Here is a 19,657-nt window from a genome sequence, read left to right as displayed (position 1 = left end):
GTTACTGTCACAGCTCAGAAATGCACTTCCTAAACCGATTCAGGACATTTTAAATCAAAGTTACTGAGAGAGGGAAACAGTGTTCCACGCATATACGTCTTGCCAGAGGCTGTTTCCATTGATTGCTCTGCTACAGTCAATGTTTAAATATTTTGGAATAGACTTTTCAGAAGTTGTTTTTATTTTTAGTGTATAATAACTAAGAATAAAAAATACCTGTGCCAGATAACACATTTTTTACTCGGACAAGCTAAAAGCTTGACCCAGCTCTTATCTAATTTCCATCCCATCTCCAATCTTCATTTTCTCTCCAAAAGTCTCGAAAGGGCTGTAGCCAGTCAGCTGATGAAACATCTCGGGGATAACAATCTGCGTGAATCTCTACATTCTGGCTTCTGGCTGCATCACAGTACTGAAATTGCTCTGCTCCGGATTGTAAATGATCTTCTGCTTAATGCTGATGCTGCTGCTCTCTCTGTGCTTGTCCTCCTTGATCTAACAGCCGCTTTTGACACCATAGACCATGGCATTCTTCTTGACCGCCTTCAGAAGTATGCTGGGATCTCTGGAACCTGTCTCTCCTGGATATCCTCTTACCTATCCGGACGCATGCAGTCTGTTTTTCCCCCACAGTATGAAGCCTTGGTGTATTTCTTGACAGCAACCTCTCCTTTGGTGCCCACATCTCCTCCGTGGTCAAATCTTCCTTCTACCATCTTCGAAACATCTCCAGAGTCCATCGCTACCTTTCCCTCCCGGATGCGGAGATACTTTGTCATGCATTTATCTCCTCTCGACTCGCCTACTGCAAATCTCTATATGGTGGTCTCCCGGCACGCACCATAAACCAACTGTAGCTAGTTCAGAATGTCACTGCCAGGATCCTTACCAGATGTAAAAAATGTCATCACATAACCCCGTCTTGCCCAGCTGCACTGGCTACCTGTAAAGTTCAGGATTACTTTCAAAACTCTCCTGCTCCCCTACAATGCCCTTCATCACACAGGTGCTGAGTGCCTCCTCAACTTGCTGACCTGCTATGTCCCTGCCCACAAGCTGAGGTCCTCCGACTCTGGCCTGCTTGTTATCCCCAAGCAAAAGTGCACCACACTTCGAGAAAGCCTGTTTAGCTTCATGGCTCCAATTCTTTCTCCCAGCTTTGGTGTGTGATGCTTCCACTGTCGCTCGCTTTAAATCAACTCTCAAGACCCACCTATTCTCTCTTGATTTCCATGCTCTTTAAGCCTGATATCTGCTATTAGCTGCTGTGTTGCTGCTACTATTTCATGTATTATGCTACTATCATGTATTATGCAGTTTTTTTTTTAGTTTTTTTTTACTGTATATCATGTATTATGCATTTCTCTGTATTTAAAGTATTATGGATTTTCTTATTGTTACTGCATCTTGTAAAGCGCTTTGTGATGGTGGTCCACTATGAAAGGCGCTATATAAAATAAAAATTGATTGATTGATTGATTGATTGACAAGCAAAGGCACAAGTTTAAAAAATCTGAAGAAAACAGGAAGGGATGATCATACCTGACATGGGCATTGCAATGTTTTTTAGCATAACCAACCCAAGTTCCAAATCTCCTAGGATACAGGCATCAATCTGCATAAAAAGCTGCAAAGACATTTAGACAATATTACACATCTGGTAGTAAGATTCATCAGAATCTATGTAATCTTATAAAGATGGAAACGGAACTCTAGCATAGTAAAACGTTAGCATTAAAATAATACAAAGAGGATTTTTTTTTTTTTTTAAGATAATCACATTTGGGGTTTTGCCCGAAACCATCATATTATCTGAGAATATCACAAACATGCACTTTTAGACGGTGAGTGGAAAGATATTTGTCACTGAGCTTTGCAAATCCACATGGTTTGATGAATTCTGCTCTATAAATATCTAATAATGACATGCTTGGCTGCCTACAAAAGAGTACTGTAAGCCGACACAAAAATATTGCCCATCTTGGATATACCAATGTAAAGTAATTTTGTTTTAATTATTATTATTATTATTATTATTATTATTATTATTATTATTATTATTATTATTATTATTACAAATTGCCTAAAAAGCTGCCTGCAGATTTGTAGGTTCTGTTTATATGCTATTTTTATCTTTTAAAACCTAATTTAACACAAAATTACAATTAAACTTTCATTAGTGTCTCAAAATTAGGAGCACAAATATCAAGACTTCACTTTCAAAGATCAGATTATAATCAAAAACTGTAATATTCAACTTCAGATACAAATAAATGAACAAAATATAATTCGAACAGCAGACTATAAAAAGCTGGTACCATAACTAAATCTAATTTTTACAGATTGTTAATAGAAAATAGACCAGCACTATATTTGTGAGCACTGGATATTTAACCAAATAGGATTTTTTTTTTAAATAAATATGCACAAACAATATATGTTTTTTTACATTCTCCAATCTTTGTGTTTAGCCCTTGCCGTAAGATTACACTGCAAGATATCTTTCATTCTTCTTTTTTTATCTCTTCAGGGCGTCCAAGAGCAGGTGTTCCTGTAAGAAGAATGGCCCGCGCTGCTTTCTGCACAATCGGGACCACGATCTTACTACATGCAGCGTTCCTTGATTTCAGGTAGTGGGATTCATCTACAACAACAACTTGGAACTTCTGTTTGTGAAGGGCATCCACCAAAGTCTTTGCATCACTGGTGAGCAGTCCATACCCCAGCACTGTTACCTTCCTGGTAGAGATTCTCCTTCAACATAGATATGGTATACATAATCATAAGCTAGGACGTTGTGTTTTTTTTTTTTTGGTAACCCAATGCCCCCATCTAGCAACCTACTCAATTCTCAGTTTTGCAAACAATGCCTGCAGTGCAAATTCTGTTGTCAAGTAATTGAGTACTTTACGACCATACATAACCCAAAAACTTAAATCATAAAAATCATAAGGCCGTCATAAGGTAAAATGATAACAATAAATCAAGTAGAAAAATGTTTCGGTTAATGCCTTCAGTGGTGTTAACACCTTGAGAGAGAGAGAGGGAGGAAAAGACAATCAATGTAACCATAGTAGCCTATGGAAAAGTCAATATACAGTAATACCAAACCCTAAGGGAATGTTACTTTCATTAGACAGCTGTGTGTTGACATAATGAAACAAATTGCTGTATTCCAACTTTAGACAGTTAACCCAATGCTTATATTCCCAAATCAGAGCAAGCAAGAGCCGACCTTGAAATCAGAGCAAGCAAGAGCCGACCTTGAAATCAGAGCAAGCAAGAGCCAACCTTGAAATCAGAGCAAGCAAGAGCCGACCTTGAAATCAGAGCAAGCAAGAGCCGACCTTGAAATCAGATCAAGCAAGAGCCAACCTTGAAATCAGAGCAAGCAAGAGCCGACCTTGAAATCAGAGCAAGCAAGAGCCGACCTTAAAATCAGAGCAAGCAAGAGCCGACCTTGAAATCAGAGCAAGCAAGAGCTGACCTTGAAATCAGAGCAAGCAAGAGCCGACCTTGAAATCAGAGCAAGCAAGAGCCAACCTTGAAATCAGAGCAAGCAAGAGCCGACCTTGAAATCAGAGCAAGCAAGAGCCGACCTTGAAATCAGAGCAAGCAAGAGCCGACCTTGAAATCAGAGCAAGCAAGAGCCGACCTTGAAATCAGAGCAAGCAAGAGCTGACCTTGAAATCAGAGCAAGCAAAAGCCGACCTTGAAATCAGAGCAAGCAAGAGCCAACCTTGAAATCAGAGCAAGCAAGAGCCGACCTTGAAATCAGAGCAAGCAAGAGCCGACCTTGAAATCAGAGCAAGCAAGAGCCGACCTTGAAATATTTTTTATTAAGATGTCTTATAAAAAAGTTTAATCCTGGATTGTCTAAATGTTTTTACGTTTACACACACACACACACCCACCCACACACACACACACACACACACACACATATATATTATGCTACATTGCTCTTTTCATCTTGATATAATTTTCTGTAAAAGTCTTCGACTCTCTTCAAAATCAATTTGCAGTTATTGATGACAGTCCTGTCTTCTTGTTTGATTGCTAAAATCTGTTTTTTCCCCCCTGACGATTAGTCTTTGTTCTGCTTTCTTCATGCTTCATTATATATATATATATATATATATATATATATATATATATATATATATATATAAATAAATGTAAAAACATTTAGATAATCAATGTCTTTTCCTCCCTCTCTCTCAAGATATTAACACCACTGAAGGCATAACCAAAACATTTTTCTACTTGATTTATTGTTATCATTTTATATTATATGGATTGTCTAAATGTTTTTACAGTTACACATATGAAAGCAAAACAAAGACTAATCGTCAGGAAAAAACAGATTTTAGCATCCAACAAGAGGACAGGACTGTCATCAAGAACCGCAAATTGATTTTGAAGAGAGTCGAAGACTTTTACAGAAAATTATATCAAGATGAAAAGAGCAATGTAGCAGATGAAAAAACACAACCCGAGGAAGAAGATCCAGACGTTCTACCGGAAGAAGTGAAGCATGCTATCAAACATATGAAGACAGGAAAGGAACCTGGAGAAGACGGCATAACAATTGACATCGTGAAAGAAAGAGGTGCAGAAATGACAAAAATTCTGTCGCATATTTTTTACAGATTGTATTAAGCAAAATGAACGACTGGACCAATGCATCAGTGATACTTTTATATAAGAAAGGAGATAAAGAAAATCTCAAGAACCTATTAGCTTACTTATTAGCTTACTTCCTTGAATCCACAAATTTTTACCAAGATACTCACCAATAGACTTTGCACAAATAAAATGAGCAAGCAGGATTCAGGAGTAGATTTAGGACAACGAATCATCTTCAAGTTGTACGGCAAGTGATTCAAACCAGTAACGAGTATGAACTACCACTTTGCTTGGGATTCATTGACTATGAAAAAAGCCTTTGACTCTGTTTACACAAGATCTGCATTAAGCTCTCTGAAAAAACAAGGAATTGAGAAAACGTACAGAGACTTGATCAGCACTATATACAAGAATGCAACATCCACAGTAAGACTCCATAAAAACAGCGACAAAATCAAGGAGCGACAAAAGGAGTTCGTCAAGGAGATAACATTTTCCCAAAGCTCTTCACAGCCACCATAGAAGACATTTTCAAAACAGTGGATTGGGAAAATAAGGGGCTGAAGATCAATGGAGCCTACTTGAATAACCTACGATTTGCTGACGACATCCTCATATTTACAACATGCCCAAAAGAATTATAAACAAGGATACAAGAATACAAGAGGCTAGCATCAAAGCAGGTTTGAAAATGAACCTGAAGTAGACTCAAGTCATGTTCAATAAATATACCACTCCACAGGCAATTGAAGTCAATGGGAGCAAGCTTGAAGAAGTCAGTAACTACGTATACTTAGGACAGTTAGTTTCGGCAATGAAGAACCAAATGTGCGAAATCAACAGAAAAGCAAAAATGGGCTGGAGTGCCTTTGGAAGATTAAGCATGGTTCTGAAAGGGAAACTACCCTTATGCTTCAAGAGGAAAGTCTTCAACCAAATATTTGCTCATAGGGAATTTGAAATCTGGAAATTGCTTAAAATGTAATGTAATGACAGTTTCAAAATCTCAAGTTTTCAAGATTTTATTTGACTTAATCCAATTCTTGAGAAGAAATGCGCAGCAACAATCATAAGGTACATAACAAATGCTCCAGACAATTACTTCACCTGCACTAAGTGGACAATCACATGGCCATACTGTGTGAGTTATAATAACAATACAGTTAAAGACAAAATTTTAATTACAGGTAGATGCCAGTTAAAAATGCAATGCAATGCAAAGAAGCCTATCCTGGCACTTAATGGGTTAAATCATAAAGTATAAAGCATTTACCTTCTGTGGAAATTCATCTTCCCTCATCTTACACATAGTGACTACAGCTGCATATTTTGTCATGTACAAGACTGCTGCGAGGTGCTATAATTAAGTACAGCAAAAACAACAGGAAGTGTGGATTACCAATGAAGTGGTAATTACATCCAGGAACGAATGGACTGTCAATAATTAGTATTTTGTCTATTAAGAATAAACTTGGAAGTGGCATCTGCAGCAGTATTTTAAACAGTATTTTCTTCCTTAGCAAGAACACATCTAGCTGTAACATTTTATTAACCCATTACACCACCACTGTCTCTCAAGCTCACTGGCTGTTTTTTTTTTTTTTTTTTAATGGGGATAACAAAGAGCAGTGAAAAAGGGAAAATGCTAATAATGAAAAGGTTTACACCATCTCACATGTATCCTTATAAACATATTTCAGATCAGGTCACACACTTACAGGGGGTCCTCAGAATCTCACTATTACAAACACACATTTGTACAAAATCAACAAATAATTGGCTTATAAGCAAACACAATCTAAATGGTCTATAGGAGGTCATTAATCAAAGTGTATGATTATATTCAAAATTACATTTATTTAAAAAAAAAAAAAAAAAAAAAAAAAAAAAAAACTAGAAATGGGAGTTTTTGTGAACACAAACAGAGCACCCCTGGCAAGGTTGGGGTAATATCCAATTTAATTTCCGGATCCTTTTTAAAATCAATTTCCAATTCCAATTTCCTTTTAATCAAGTCCAACACCTCATTGATCAAAATTGCAATTAGCAGTATTCTGTTAAAATAAGCCTCTCTAGTGGCAACAAATGACTTGTATTGAAGTCACTGTTAGTCAATTAAATTGGCTTTAAATGAAAGCAGCTGAACAATCACAATTACTATGTCTCTAAAATATGAATTCCAATTCCTTCGAAGGAATTGGGAATTGATTTTAAAAAGGAATTAGAATTAAAAAGTATAAATTGAGTCCAACCCTGATCCCTGGTAGCATACTCTGTGGTATGCCGTATCAGATCAAATTATTTGTAACATGAAGTAAAATGTAAATGTGAAAAAGGTAATTGATATATTCAGAGGTTAAAAACAAAGTGGCACTGAAAGAAGTCACGTTCACTGGCTTTGACACTGTGATGGTTTTTTTCTTGCAAGACGCCCCATGATAAATTGGAATAAGAAATAAATTATCAAGTATTAAGCCAAAATCTCGAACCATTAGGTCTTCATCATCCGGAAACCAAAGAGTCACATATTTTATTGCTCGCTACAGTGTACTACATCCTACAAGAGGTTTGAAAATGAAAGGCAACCTTTTAACATCTGTTGTATATTATAAAAGTATGTTGATTAGGCACTAAAGGTAATTAGGTAAATAAAATTAAAAATGCTAAACATTAATACCTTGGATTTTATGTAGGGCAGGCATTAATTCCTTAATTACCATTACTAGGAATACATCTTTTAATTGAGATTGCATTAATTACTCTTTTGTCACACTTTTCAGGGTGAAACATTCTCCTCCTGATTAGACTGAAGTGAATTAATATGTGTTTAAATATGTATTATAAGGTAGGTTTCCAAGGTAGACAAACTTTGATTTGTAATGTGAGCAAAACTAATAGCCTTGCTAAACATTTTAGTCTATCATTTAACCAGAAACATCATGAGGATAGACAACCTGCACCATATAAAACAAAAAGCATGTATGCAATTATTAGGTGTTTCCATGTGTCATTAAATTCTTTCAGTTTACATTATTAATATTAAACCTAGGACGATTTCATAAATTGATAGTTTACATTTTTCATACCAAGTCATACAATATCGGGGGTAAGCATTTAAAAGAAGGAGCGTTGATGATTCCTTCTTTAGGAAGCTAACCTATCCTGACACACTCACAGATAGACACAGATATGAGATGCATGCTGGGTAATGCTTACCTCATCTGCTAACATACACCTGTCAGTGTTATGTGAAAATAATGTTGCAATAGTCAGCTATTGTTTGACTTATTCATTTTAATCAGTAAATAAAAACATCACATCATGGGCATCCGATATGTTGCTACTGTTTAAAAAAGAGTTTCCTGCTCATGTGGTAGCCATTTTTATTACATTTACTGTAACATTCTGGAAGATTTCTACTGTAAAAGCTCCAACTACATGCATGTTACATCTGATTATTATTTGGATGATTAAATGTTTAAATAATATGGGTTAATTCAGTGGTATTCACTTGTGGCTCTTTCAGTTTATTCCAATCCAGTCCTTCATTACTAAATTGGTTAATTAAACTATGAAATACCCTGGTCTGTATTAAATCAAAGTTCATGTCACCATCATAGCTATACATTGGTTCAGCAGATCTTGTTCCAGGCCTCGCTTGGAGCAAGTCCTGAACTGGAAAAGATTGGAAAAGCCATAATGGATTTAAACCCCATTTGAAAGTACTCCAAATTAAACTAACAGTATGGTTTCTGTATAACAATCATGTCTCTGCTTGGTAGATGCTGTGTTATTTGTTACTTAATACAATTAGGACAAATGCCGATAGTGAACTATTTTAAAACTTAAAACCTAAAAAGTTGTAAGCAGAATATTTATTTAAGCCACAACTGTTAATTACTGCTGTATCTGTACTATTTATGATGTCATTTTCTGATGCAGCTGAAGGTACCATATGGCACACAGGATGCAGGGAGAATAACTTTTTTTTTTTTGTTCAACTGCTACATTTTTCAAAACACAAGATTATAAATTCTCCATTGAGAAACTGCATGCTTAATTAACTCATAAACATTCCTTTTATGTGTTGCTTTGAGATGTCTATGTCTAGGTATTTAATTCCCTACTTCTTTTGCTGTTCATTCTCTTCAGATGGATTAGAAAGTAAGGTACTGTTCTCTCTCTGCCCATCTTATGTTCTTTGAGTACAACCAAAAACAAAAAATACTGTGCTATGTAGCTGGCCCATAAAGAAGCCATCCACATTAACAGCTCCAATGTCTTTCACTCCAGCTGAAGGCAGTGATTAATGCCCCCCTTGCTACTTTCGTTTTTTTTAATTGCTTGTATACTCATTCATCCGACTTGACTCCAGACATCGGCAACTATAGCCTCGTTTTAGAATGCCACTTCTTCTGTTCATTAATCATCCCTTTTTATATAACAGAGCACACAAGCCAGCTTGTTTCTAGGCAGATGCTCTGTCATGTGTTGCTTAACAACAGCACGCACAAATTGTAACTTATCTTTACAAACCAAGGGGTACCAGGTAGGAAATAACAAAAAATATATGCATATTATACTATAATTATGCACTGTGCTCTTAGCTGCTGTAAAGCTGATACCATTTTGAATGTGTCACCAGAGCTGTAAGTTATGCTACTGCCTTCAGGAAGGAGTGCAGGTGGATATCAGCCTTGAAACCCTAAAGAGAAATGTGCACAGTGCTCGCCCTTTATAACACTGTATTTGGGTGCAATAGGTAAGCGATAGGTGCAATTTGTGTTCAGTCTTATAAGTGCTGGTGTAATGGAATTATGGGGCAAATGGGAGCTATGACCATGCCTCCTTATAACCTGTAAACTGCATAGAAAACAATGACTAGAATGATATTACATTACAATATACATCAAAGCTGTATCACTTTATAAATGCAACATCATCTTTTATTTTACTTGTCTCTCTACTACACATCACACATTGCTAGTTCTCGGCTGCGTACAGTGCAGATGATGCTCTCTCTAGAGCGGGTGATGAAGAACATCACCTATTAAAGTCCAGTAATGTGGGCGTCTTGATATTCTCTAGATTCTCACCCACTTGTGAGAGTCAGTGGTAGAGCTTTTTTTTTCCCACCCACTGTACAAAAAAGTGTTGTACAGATTACAGAATCAGCACAGGCTGCTTCATATGAGTGGGAAGGCAAATGTAATTGTTCACATTCAAATGTAGCCATGAATTACTGCTATCTGAAACAAGGGCTTGGTGCAGAAAACTTTATTGGTCCAGCAACAAAACTAGTAGGCATGACTTGAGTAGCAATTTGGTTTATTTTTTCTAAAGGAACTGTTCTAAGTGTCAGGAATAAGTGACTTTAAAAAAAAAAAAAAAAGAAAACAGAAACTAAATGTAAGGAAACTCATTTCAATTAAAAAAGATCAATTTACCAAATTATTGTTTCTAAGTTTGTATTTTAAACTACCACTTATCAGGATAACAACTGAAATCCTTTAAATATATGTAGCTTCAGAGGGCTGCCAAAGAATACTGTAACCTCTATCACAGTAGATTTTTTACTGTGCATATTTATTAGACCGCAGATTGTTCCAGTAAGCTGGAAGAAAAACATATTAAACTTCCCAGTTTTAAAATTGAACTTGGTAGCTTTGATGTTTTTGGGATGATCATTATAATGCTGGATTGCTAGTTTCAGAATGTTGGGCACCAATTTGGTTCTGTGTCTCATGCAGAAACCAAATTCTTTGGCAAAGGGGATTTTTTTTATTTAAAATCATAAACCCCCTTTTTAGGGGATTGATGCAATTTAACAACTAATGGCATAGTTGTTTTTTTCACATATTTTCAGTATATCACATAGAATATTAAATGATGCGTTTTCCTTGAGACTGAGTTTGTTAAAAAAAAGAATTAAAGATCAAATAAAAAAAATGTTCCCTGCTGCTGGATGCGATATAGAACAGTAATGCGATTTAAGCTGGCAAGATATTCAGCCTCTGTGATTTATTTATGACCAAAGAATTACTATCCACCTAGGAAATTGTACAACTCTGCACCACAGCTTTGTACATTTTCTTAAAAGTAATATTACAGTAAATAAAGAAAGAGAATCTTCCTTCAACTTGAATAGAGGATTTGTTTGCCATCAAATAGAGCATTTTGTGTTACCATTTACTTCTTACATATATGGTCCAGAAATAATATGGTAGCTATCTTCTACAAGAGCAAATTTAACTGGTGATGCAGCACTCCCAAAAGAATGCTGTGCTACATCTGTTCAAAGGTTCTCAATATTGTAACAATCTTCCCACACAGCAGTTACATAAAACATAAAAAGTCATTTGTGCAGCTCTTCAAGCAGTTTTACGTCAATATAAATTTTTAAGGTATTTACATATATATTAATCCTGTTAGGCAAAAACTTTATGTAATATTATTGTAGTTTTAAGAGAAACTATTTTTCTAGGATGAATATGAAATCCCTGAACATTAAATGTGTGCATCCTCCTAACCAAAATGAGACTGCTTAAGATAAACCATGATGCTGACAACCCACACAGAAATCTAATGTTCCTGACTCAAGATCACAGCAAGTGAACGAGTCCTAGTGGCACTATTACGTCAGGAGAACAGATGCCAATTTTACAAAAGGGTTGTTGTAATTTTAAGCCCCAAAAGCTAAAATGAAATTGTACTATATACATTAACTACATATAAAAATGTAAATGCTACACACAGGCAGATGGTCAGTCAGACAGCCAAGCCCAGATTATGATAACACTTAATAACTAATAGCTAAAGAAGGCTCTTAGCAAGTTTCATCCCAATTGGACAAGCAGTGATCAAGATGCGGTATATGGGAAACTCTGAAGTGTGACACATGTATCGCATGTCTCCATAATTAATACCGTAATTAATCATATTTAGTATGCATAACACAAAAACTGTATTTCTTAAGAAAAAAAAAACATGTATATATATATATATATATATATATATATATATATATATATATATATATATATATATATATTTTTTTTTTATTATTTTTTTTAAGCCACTGTGGTAAGACAAGCGACTGTGGTAGTCGGTATTGTCACACTAATTAGTTTTTCACAGTTAATTATACTGACTGTACACAGTAAATTGGAAACTCTGCATGATCCCTGACAATATCAAGAGTTCAGAACACAGTCTTTGACAGAACTCAGTCCTGAGCATCTGCCTCACCTCATTATACAACCACATGGTCCGAACTGGCAGTGTACTTTACATTGAATCAAATAAGTCAAACCCAGCATCACATGCTACTGGATAATACAACACTGCTGAATCACTGATTTCTTCAACCCTTAGTTTATAGACCACAATACAATCTTTAAAACATATTCAACAGCAAAACCATAAACTGCTGTCTAAAACAGTTAATGTGTTATTTGCATCAACATTATTGAAAGGCACTCTTTTAAACCTGATAAAACATTGCATAAAACAATTTCAATTTAGCTGGCATTTTGCATTCAGAGTTGTTCTATTTTTATATTGTTCCACCTGCTTTTCCAGGATGAAATCTGTTTCTTTTGTAAAAAGGTTTACTTTAGAAAAGGTACGAACATGATGATTTTGCCATCTAACAAAAAACAAAACTGATGGATTTGTGTACGAAAAAAAAGAAAGATGTACCACAACTAGCAAAAATACATTTTTGAGATGCTTGACAATTTCCTACCTGCCGTTTCTGGAGATGGCAAACTTGACCCCCTCCTTCTGGAAAGACATCAGTCTTTGACGTAGCTTTTCTGGAAGCGCCAACAGCTGGTTATCTAATTTGTTTGTACAGAAGACATCCTCCCTGTCTGAAGGGTGCATTTTCCAGTCTGGCGACGGTGTGTAATGCGCTAAAGCTAATAAGACAAAGTTTACAAATGAGTTATCTAAAGCATATTATCAAACACATAAAGGATTTGATATCATTAATATAGACTTATTGATGACTTGAAGCAGCAATACTAATGTATGTCATCTTCATTTCACCATGCAATACAACATTTACAACAGCTCAACACTTAACAGTCACTTAACAGAAATATTCAAATAAGCCAGACAGAAGATGACTAGCCTCTCACTGAAGCAAATGATTATCAGCACATTTATTCTGAAGAAACTGGCAGCCAGTAAAGATGGTTGGACTTTTCTTAAAAAGCATTCCTGGTCCAAAATAGGAGTAAATGTGGCTATTTAAGAGCTCACGGTGTAATTTTCTTTGACAGAGACACAGTACTGTACTGTGCTCATTAAGAATGTCTTTTTGTTTTACCATATTATCACAAATATAAGCCCAAGCTTCTATATTTAAGAATACGCTGATGTGAGAAGACAGGGGCATCCTTTTACATGTGGGAGAGTTGAAGCAGAAACCAGTTCTAAAGACAGAGCATCAAAGTAATTCATAATATTTTTCTGACATTTAATGCTAACTAAAAATATGAAATACATTATGCTTTGTTTCACATGTGCTAATATAAGCAAAAAGCATATAGAATTTTTTTTTTGTTTTCATACATTGGCTCCTGCTCTTATAGTGAACAGCATGTTTAGGGTGTACATGTGACAAACATAACTCCCACTGTCTCTCTGGCCTTTCTTCTTAGAAAGACAATGCCATGGATTTGTTACCTAGAATAGCAGTGAGCAAATTTTAAATAACATATTGTTGGAAAAACAACATGAAGCTAAAATGTGATACTATCTCTCAGGTGTTTCTTACATTCAGAGTTTATAATGTACCTTATTTGTTTGTGTGTGTGCGTGTGTGTGTGCGTGCGTCTGTATAACATAACCTTGTTTGGTCGAACAAAAAACCAAGCCCTTAATGCCTAATGTGAGTATATTGGTACCTCATAACAGATCACCATTGCAGGTGATATTCATCTCACACAGTGGAGTATATTTTTTCCTGTGGTCATTTTTTATGCCTTGCTACCCATTTACAATATTCTTGTGTAATGATGTAAACAGGGACGACCAACGTTCTACCTCTAAATACGGCTCACATCAAATGCAAGCTTGGCCTATTGCAGAAGGAGTCTGAGGTACAAAATGCACGACAGATATGCAGTCTGTATACAGTAGAATGCGAGCTTACTTGGCACTGCAGTGTTATTAGTGCAACAGTATGTCTCAAGCGAGGACGTATCAGACATGATGAATTGTCTGAATTGTGAAAAGTCCTTACTCATTTATATGTAGGCAGCAGTGTGGAGTAGTGGTTAGGATTCTGAACTCTTGATCGGAGGGTCGTGGGTTCAATCCCAGGTGGTGGACACTGCTGCTGAACCCTTGAGCAAGGTACTTTACCTAGATTGCTCCAGTAAAAAAAAACAAAAAACGGTAAAAATCGGTCATTGTATGTAAAAATAATGTGACATCTTGTAACAATTGTAAGTCGGCCAATAAATAAATAAATTCACTCTGTACGATCAGATGTTGATAATTGTATGTCACACTATCGTAAAACCCTATCGCCCTATAATTTGACTACGTGAACTTAAACGCATATATTAAAAGTACGTTACACGGTTTATGCTTTTCTTCTGGAGTTTCCCCTACACCGATTTATTCTATCCTAAAATAAATCTATACCATGCATTTCCCCAAGTACGTACAAATACTAATAAGTTTAACACACGTGTTTACCATAATTGATCAAAACACTGTTAAAAACGGTATTAATAAAATATACATTTAAAAAAAAAAATACCTGGCTTTAGACTAACATACCGATGGTTTTCAACTTATAGAATGCTGGTCTCTTAAGTCACTTAAAAAAAATTAAAAATCTCCACAACCTGAGGCACTGCACTAGACTGAACTACTCGATCACATTTTAGATTTCGATAGACTGAAATCTCCAGGGAAGAGAAATAAGCTGCTGGTATATGATAGGACAACAACTATCATAAACAGGTTCTTAATAAAACTCCTCAAAATAAAACTAATAAATAATACAGATACAGAGACATAAAAAAAAGCCACAAAGCTATCACAAACCGCTGTAGTACCAGTTTACTAAGGTTGTTTTCTATTGGTTGAAGCTTTAATAAAAGTTATATTTTAAGTCCCACCTTTTTCACCCTGTTCATTACACGCCTGTCAATTATACCAAGCACGACCTTGGATTGGTGCTTGGTGATAGAGCGGCCGCTGCGATTGGTCGATGTCGTTTTCTTTCATGTTGTTTCCTGCTAGGTTTTTTTCCCGTCGCTCGCTCTTTCCACAGCCTCCCCTCGTCAAGCACCTAGTGTGGCTGATACAGACTGAAATATAACAATATTTATTAAAAAAAAAACAAAAAAAAAAAAACACAGAAACAAAGCAAAACAAATACAGAACACTGACACCCTTACGCACCCGGTAAGGTGACATTTATTGTTTTTGTTTTAAAGTATTGTAATTGGAATAATGTATTAATCATGCTTTGCTTCCAGTAATGTTATTTACAATGTTGACGAAGGCCTCAGTATACTCACACTATACAGTATACCTGTGCGATTCAAGACGTGTTGAAAGATGTAGGCGTATTTATTGTTGTGCCAGTTTAAATACTACACTGATAAAGTAGCGTACTGTGCACGCTGTGGATAGTCAAATGTTTTTGGATATTCAAGAGGAATTATGGCTCAAGACTTCTTAAGGCCTGGACTGGAGAGTAATCGCGTGTGTTGGTGTTCAGTACTACTGGTAATAACAACAATAACAATAATAATAATAACAATAACACACTGTGGTGCTACTGCAGTAGGTTATGGAAAGTGTTTTTTTTTATTATTTATGGCTTTTGTCATTTTGATATTCTTAAGGTTTAGCTGTAGGTAATTCTGCTTAGTTTTGCTTTGAGAAAAAAATAAAAATACTGCCAAGGAACGCATGATTACTACAATCTACTAATCTCCTAGTAAACTGTAGACTTGGGCCTATATCGAACAGTAATTCGCAATACACGTTTCTAATTGTTGTAGTGTTTTTTTGACAGCAGTTGGTTTCAGTCAAATTGATCGGTCTTGAGTCAGATCTGGACCGCAGATGTGTAACTAGAATCATATGTATACCATCTCTAGTGGCAGTACCTACATTTTCAGTATTTAAATAGCCCTAACCCTATATATATATATATATATATATATATATATATATATATATATATATATATATATATATAGTGTGTGTGTATTTATTGTATTGTCTTTGAAATGAATTTAAACAATAAAGAAGTACAGTACCTAGAGTATTAAAAACAACAACAACATGGAAATTAGCTTTTCTGTGATTTAGCAAACTTAGTATGCTCAGTTACTAGTTTTGAAACCTACTAGTTACATTTTTACAAACTTAGCTGCTTTTTGACTTAATAAAGGTAAACGTATGTACTATACAGTCACATTCTTGGTTTTGCATTAAAACCACACCAGAACGTTTTGTTTAGGTTACTACTAAAAAGAAGCAGATGAAGAACGTGCAATCAGCTATAATAATTGTATGTTGAATATTGTAACAACGGGTTAAAAATAATGTACTGTACTTGCAAGTAATGAAAATAAAACTACCTTGCTTCAGGTTTTAGGGAATTGCATAATTTATATTGCTATTGCTTTAAACACTATGCTGTAGACCAGTGGTACTCAATTTTGTAGACTAAATTAAATCTTTCCCCAAATATTATTTTTTTTCTTTGGCTTTGTAGTTTCACTTGGGAATGAGAATCCAGAGATCCACCTCCGCTGAATGCAATGATTGACTGCTGTTACTTGTAAAGTTATTTTATAAAAAATAGTTTTGTCCCTTGGTAGTCACAGTAATAAAACCATGGATTTATCAAACTGCTATGTAATATACTCTATTTCTGAGTGGAAGTTATGATTTGTTGAGATGCTGGGGGGAAAAAAAGGAGGTTTATTTTAGTTTTAGTACCTGACACACATTGATTTGTCTTGGAAGCATGTTCTACATCGAAGTAAAATTATTATTTTCTATTCCTGGAAAGATTTTGAGCAACATAAGGCATTTGCAAATCTATTAGATACCGTTAATACTTTATTTAAATATATTGTATGTTATATCTTTCCACATGTTGAATTAATTTGTCATCCCCAAAGGGCAGCTGTCTGAGTTGCAGTTAAGGAAATGATATAATTTGTTTATTTTTATTCAACGCACAGTAAAAGTACATTCATATCTAAATAACTGAAATGTGTTTGAGAGAATCGATTTTTGTATGGAGACATAATGAGCATCGCTTAAAGCATCCATAACTGACAGCATGTACTGTAGGGAATAAAAAGCATTAAATCTTGACTGAGACAAACAGACAACAAGATAGGAGAGTCAAATCCGAGAGAGTGATGGGTGTCAAGTTTAAACGTGTACACTCTTCACTTTAGTTTACTATGGCCTATGTCTTCCCCTATGGGCAAATTGCCCTCCCATAGTAAATGTATTACATGGGCAATTTGCCACAGTGGGCAATCGGGCCCTAAATGTTTAACTCTTCATTGAATGCTTGAATGGCATCTGAACCCTGGAGGTGAGTGCCAGAATGGATTGTCTCAGCCTGGACTCTTTGGATGCCTGACCAGTGGGACTCGCTGTAAATCTTGAAGCTCAAGATTTAACCATGTAAAATTACTATATTGATTCTGGTTTTTCTTCTGTGGAAAACTACATACTTTACAAGATTATATACCTGTGTATTGTCAGGCATGCTGTTCTAACTAAGTAAGGTTTTGATAGTTTTGAATGTGTCATCATAACAACAAAGTCCCAAGTCAAGTTCATAACCCCTCCGCTCCAAGCTAGTGCCAATGGAAGCCCACATTGTTACTTTTTACTCTAGATCAATCCTCAGAGAATGCACAATTGAAGAAATAGCCAGTTTGGATAGAACCATGTGGTACTTTAACATCACCAAAGTGGCCATAAGCAATGCATGACAAATTCAACTTCAAAAGTCCAAAATTCCCAATATTTACTTGATGCTTGTAGATCTCATCAACATCAATCCAAACATATCTTTGGGTGATTTTTTGGAGTTCCCCCACGCAAGTTATTACAGCCTAAACTTGGTACAAATAGCAAAAATTCAAATTTAAAGGGGGTTTAATGACCAGCGGTGGGACTTGAAACCAAAAGTTTTTCACAGTATTTGAAAGACTGGTTCCTATGGTTCTTACAGTAATACTTACATTTTAGGACCCACATCCCCTACAGGGTAAAGGGTTAGGCTGAAGTTTGAATAAAGCTCATCAGTTACCCCTCATCTGGCAATTTGCCAGAAGTGAGTAGGGTGCTCCTAGTATTTTTTTCTGAAAAGCCCTATTCAATACAAGTTGAACGAGTTGCTACACATGATGGTAGCATCTAAACTGCACCCAGGGTCAAGGTCCCTTTCTCACTTTAGGTTGACCTTTGCAAGGTTACAGGTCGAAGGGGAAATTAAAAAAAATAAATAATGGCTATCGTTTCTGAACTCAGCGTGTCTGAAAACCCCCAGATAAATTTTTCTAGGAAAATCTGAGACAGACGGGCAACTGCACTGGTTGAGTTGGCATGGAATGACCCGTTGTCAACTTTATGTACTATTTTTATTTTGGGAATAAACAAAACAACGTTTAACTTGAACTGCTATTTGGCATCCTTTGTTTTGTAGTTAATTCACTGGGGTAAAGTAAGTCTTACACAGCCTATTCTGTACTCCTGTGATATTTTTCTATTTTAACGTGATACATATTGTAAGTAAAATAAAGGCACAAACACATGGGGCCACGGCCACGCCCTCTGCAACTGCAGCTATGTTGCCTCTGGCTGCGTTCAGAGCAATATAATGGCTTTTATCACTTTTTGAAAAACTGATGAATATCCGAAAGAATATTTAAATTGAGCGAATATCCAAACATGAAAATCCTGTGTTCGTCCCAGCACTAAATTTGATACATTACATTTAGACTTAACTTTTGCGGTTAACAAAATTAGTGTACGTTATCATAACAATATAGTTAAAGAGAAAATCAAAATTGCCAGTTAAAAATGCTCCAAAAAATGTCATGAGGACAATGGCACTTAATGGGTTAAAAAAATTGCTTTTGCTTTTACATTATTTGTCTGTTTACATTGGTCAGTGCATTGCAAACAATTACTGTTCTGTCTCCCAGGGAAAGCATTCAGGTAAGCTTTATTAATTGCTGTAAGGCAATTTGCAAAGCCTCAGTCACAACAACATCTAAAATATTGCATTCAAGCTGTAATCATTCGACTCTTGCATGGAATACAGATTTTTTTGTGCCTCCAAAGACCTTCTTCAGAAACAAGATACTGCTTGTTTAAGAGCTGTGGACAGCTGTGCTGTTTTTAGTGCAGATACTAAATCGTATTATTGCTAATCTTAATACAGTATTATTTGGCAATCCGCTTTATTCCTTGTCCCGTAGCTGTCAGGGTGAATATTAATAGTGCCTAGAGGAGCTTGTGAGAAAAAGCATGGGAAAGGATTCATTAGCACCAACATATGCTTAACACAAAAGGGCCTTTTTCACAAAGCATTTGCCTCTGTGCTAAGTTTGCAGGATTCTTGTACCAAGAAATAAGAACATAAGAAAGTTTACAAACGAGAGGAGGCCATTTGGCCCATCTTGCTCGTTTGGTTGTTAGCAAATTTTGAATGTACAGCAGGTCCTCTGTATATGCGCAAGCACAAGCTTTAACAACAATACTGAGTGAATGCATTCAGCAGCACACCACAACCTTTAATGTAAATTAAAAATGAAGCCATCTGAAGTTACAGTAAGATTATTTTGCCCTTCTCAGTAAGAGCCTGGAAGTGCAGACCAATGCAGTTAATTGAGTGACAGTCAAGCTACTCAGGCATTTTCTGTGTTAATTTGTGTCTTCCTTTGTTAGTATACTGTTAATCAAAAACTATACTGATGAAGAAGCAGCATCTCTTTAAACAAAAAAAAAA

General features: G+C 35.8%; 1 protein-coding gene across 13 annotated transcripts in view; it reads left to right on the top strand.

The window, feature by feature from the left end:
* The first annotated feature begins 14,896 nt into the window (after nucleotides 1–14,896).
* The window catches only part of LOC117407785 (R3H domain-containing protein 1-like), a 37,608-nt gene continuing 32,847 nt past the window's right edge, over nucleotides 14,897–19,657 (top strand). For 8 of the 13 annotated variants that reach the window (XM_034013069.3, XM_034013060.3, XM_034013040.3 and 5 more), the window contains exon 1: nucleotides 14,898–15,060. The gene's annotated coding sequence lies outside the window, so the exon portion shown is untranslated. Of the gene's footprint in view, nucleotides 15,061–15,365; nucleotides 15,388–19,657 lie in introns of those variants that run through there. The other 5 variants (XM_034013022.3, XM_034013051.3, XM_034012997.3 and 2 more) reach the window with 3 other exon arrangements.

The sequence above is a fragment of the Acipenser ruthenus genome, chromosome 10 (assembly GCF_902713425.1).
Source record: "Acipenser ruthenus chromosome 10, fAciRut3.2 maternal haplotype, whole genome shotgun sequence".
In the NCBI taxonomy this organism is placed as follows: Eukaryota; Metazoa; Chordata; class Actinopteri; order Acipenseriformes; family Acipenseridae; genus Acipenser; species Acipenser ruthenus.
Note: the sequence above shows the minus strand (reverse complement) of the source record. Positions and strands in the feature narration are given on the sequence as shown.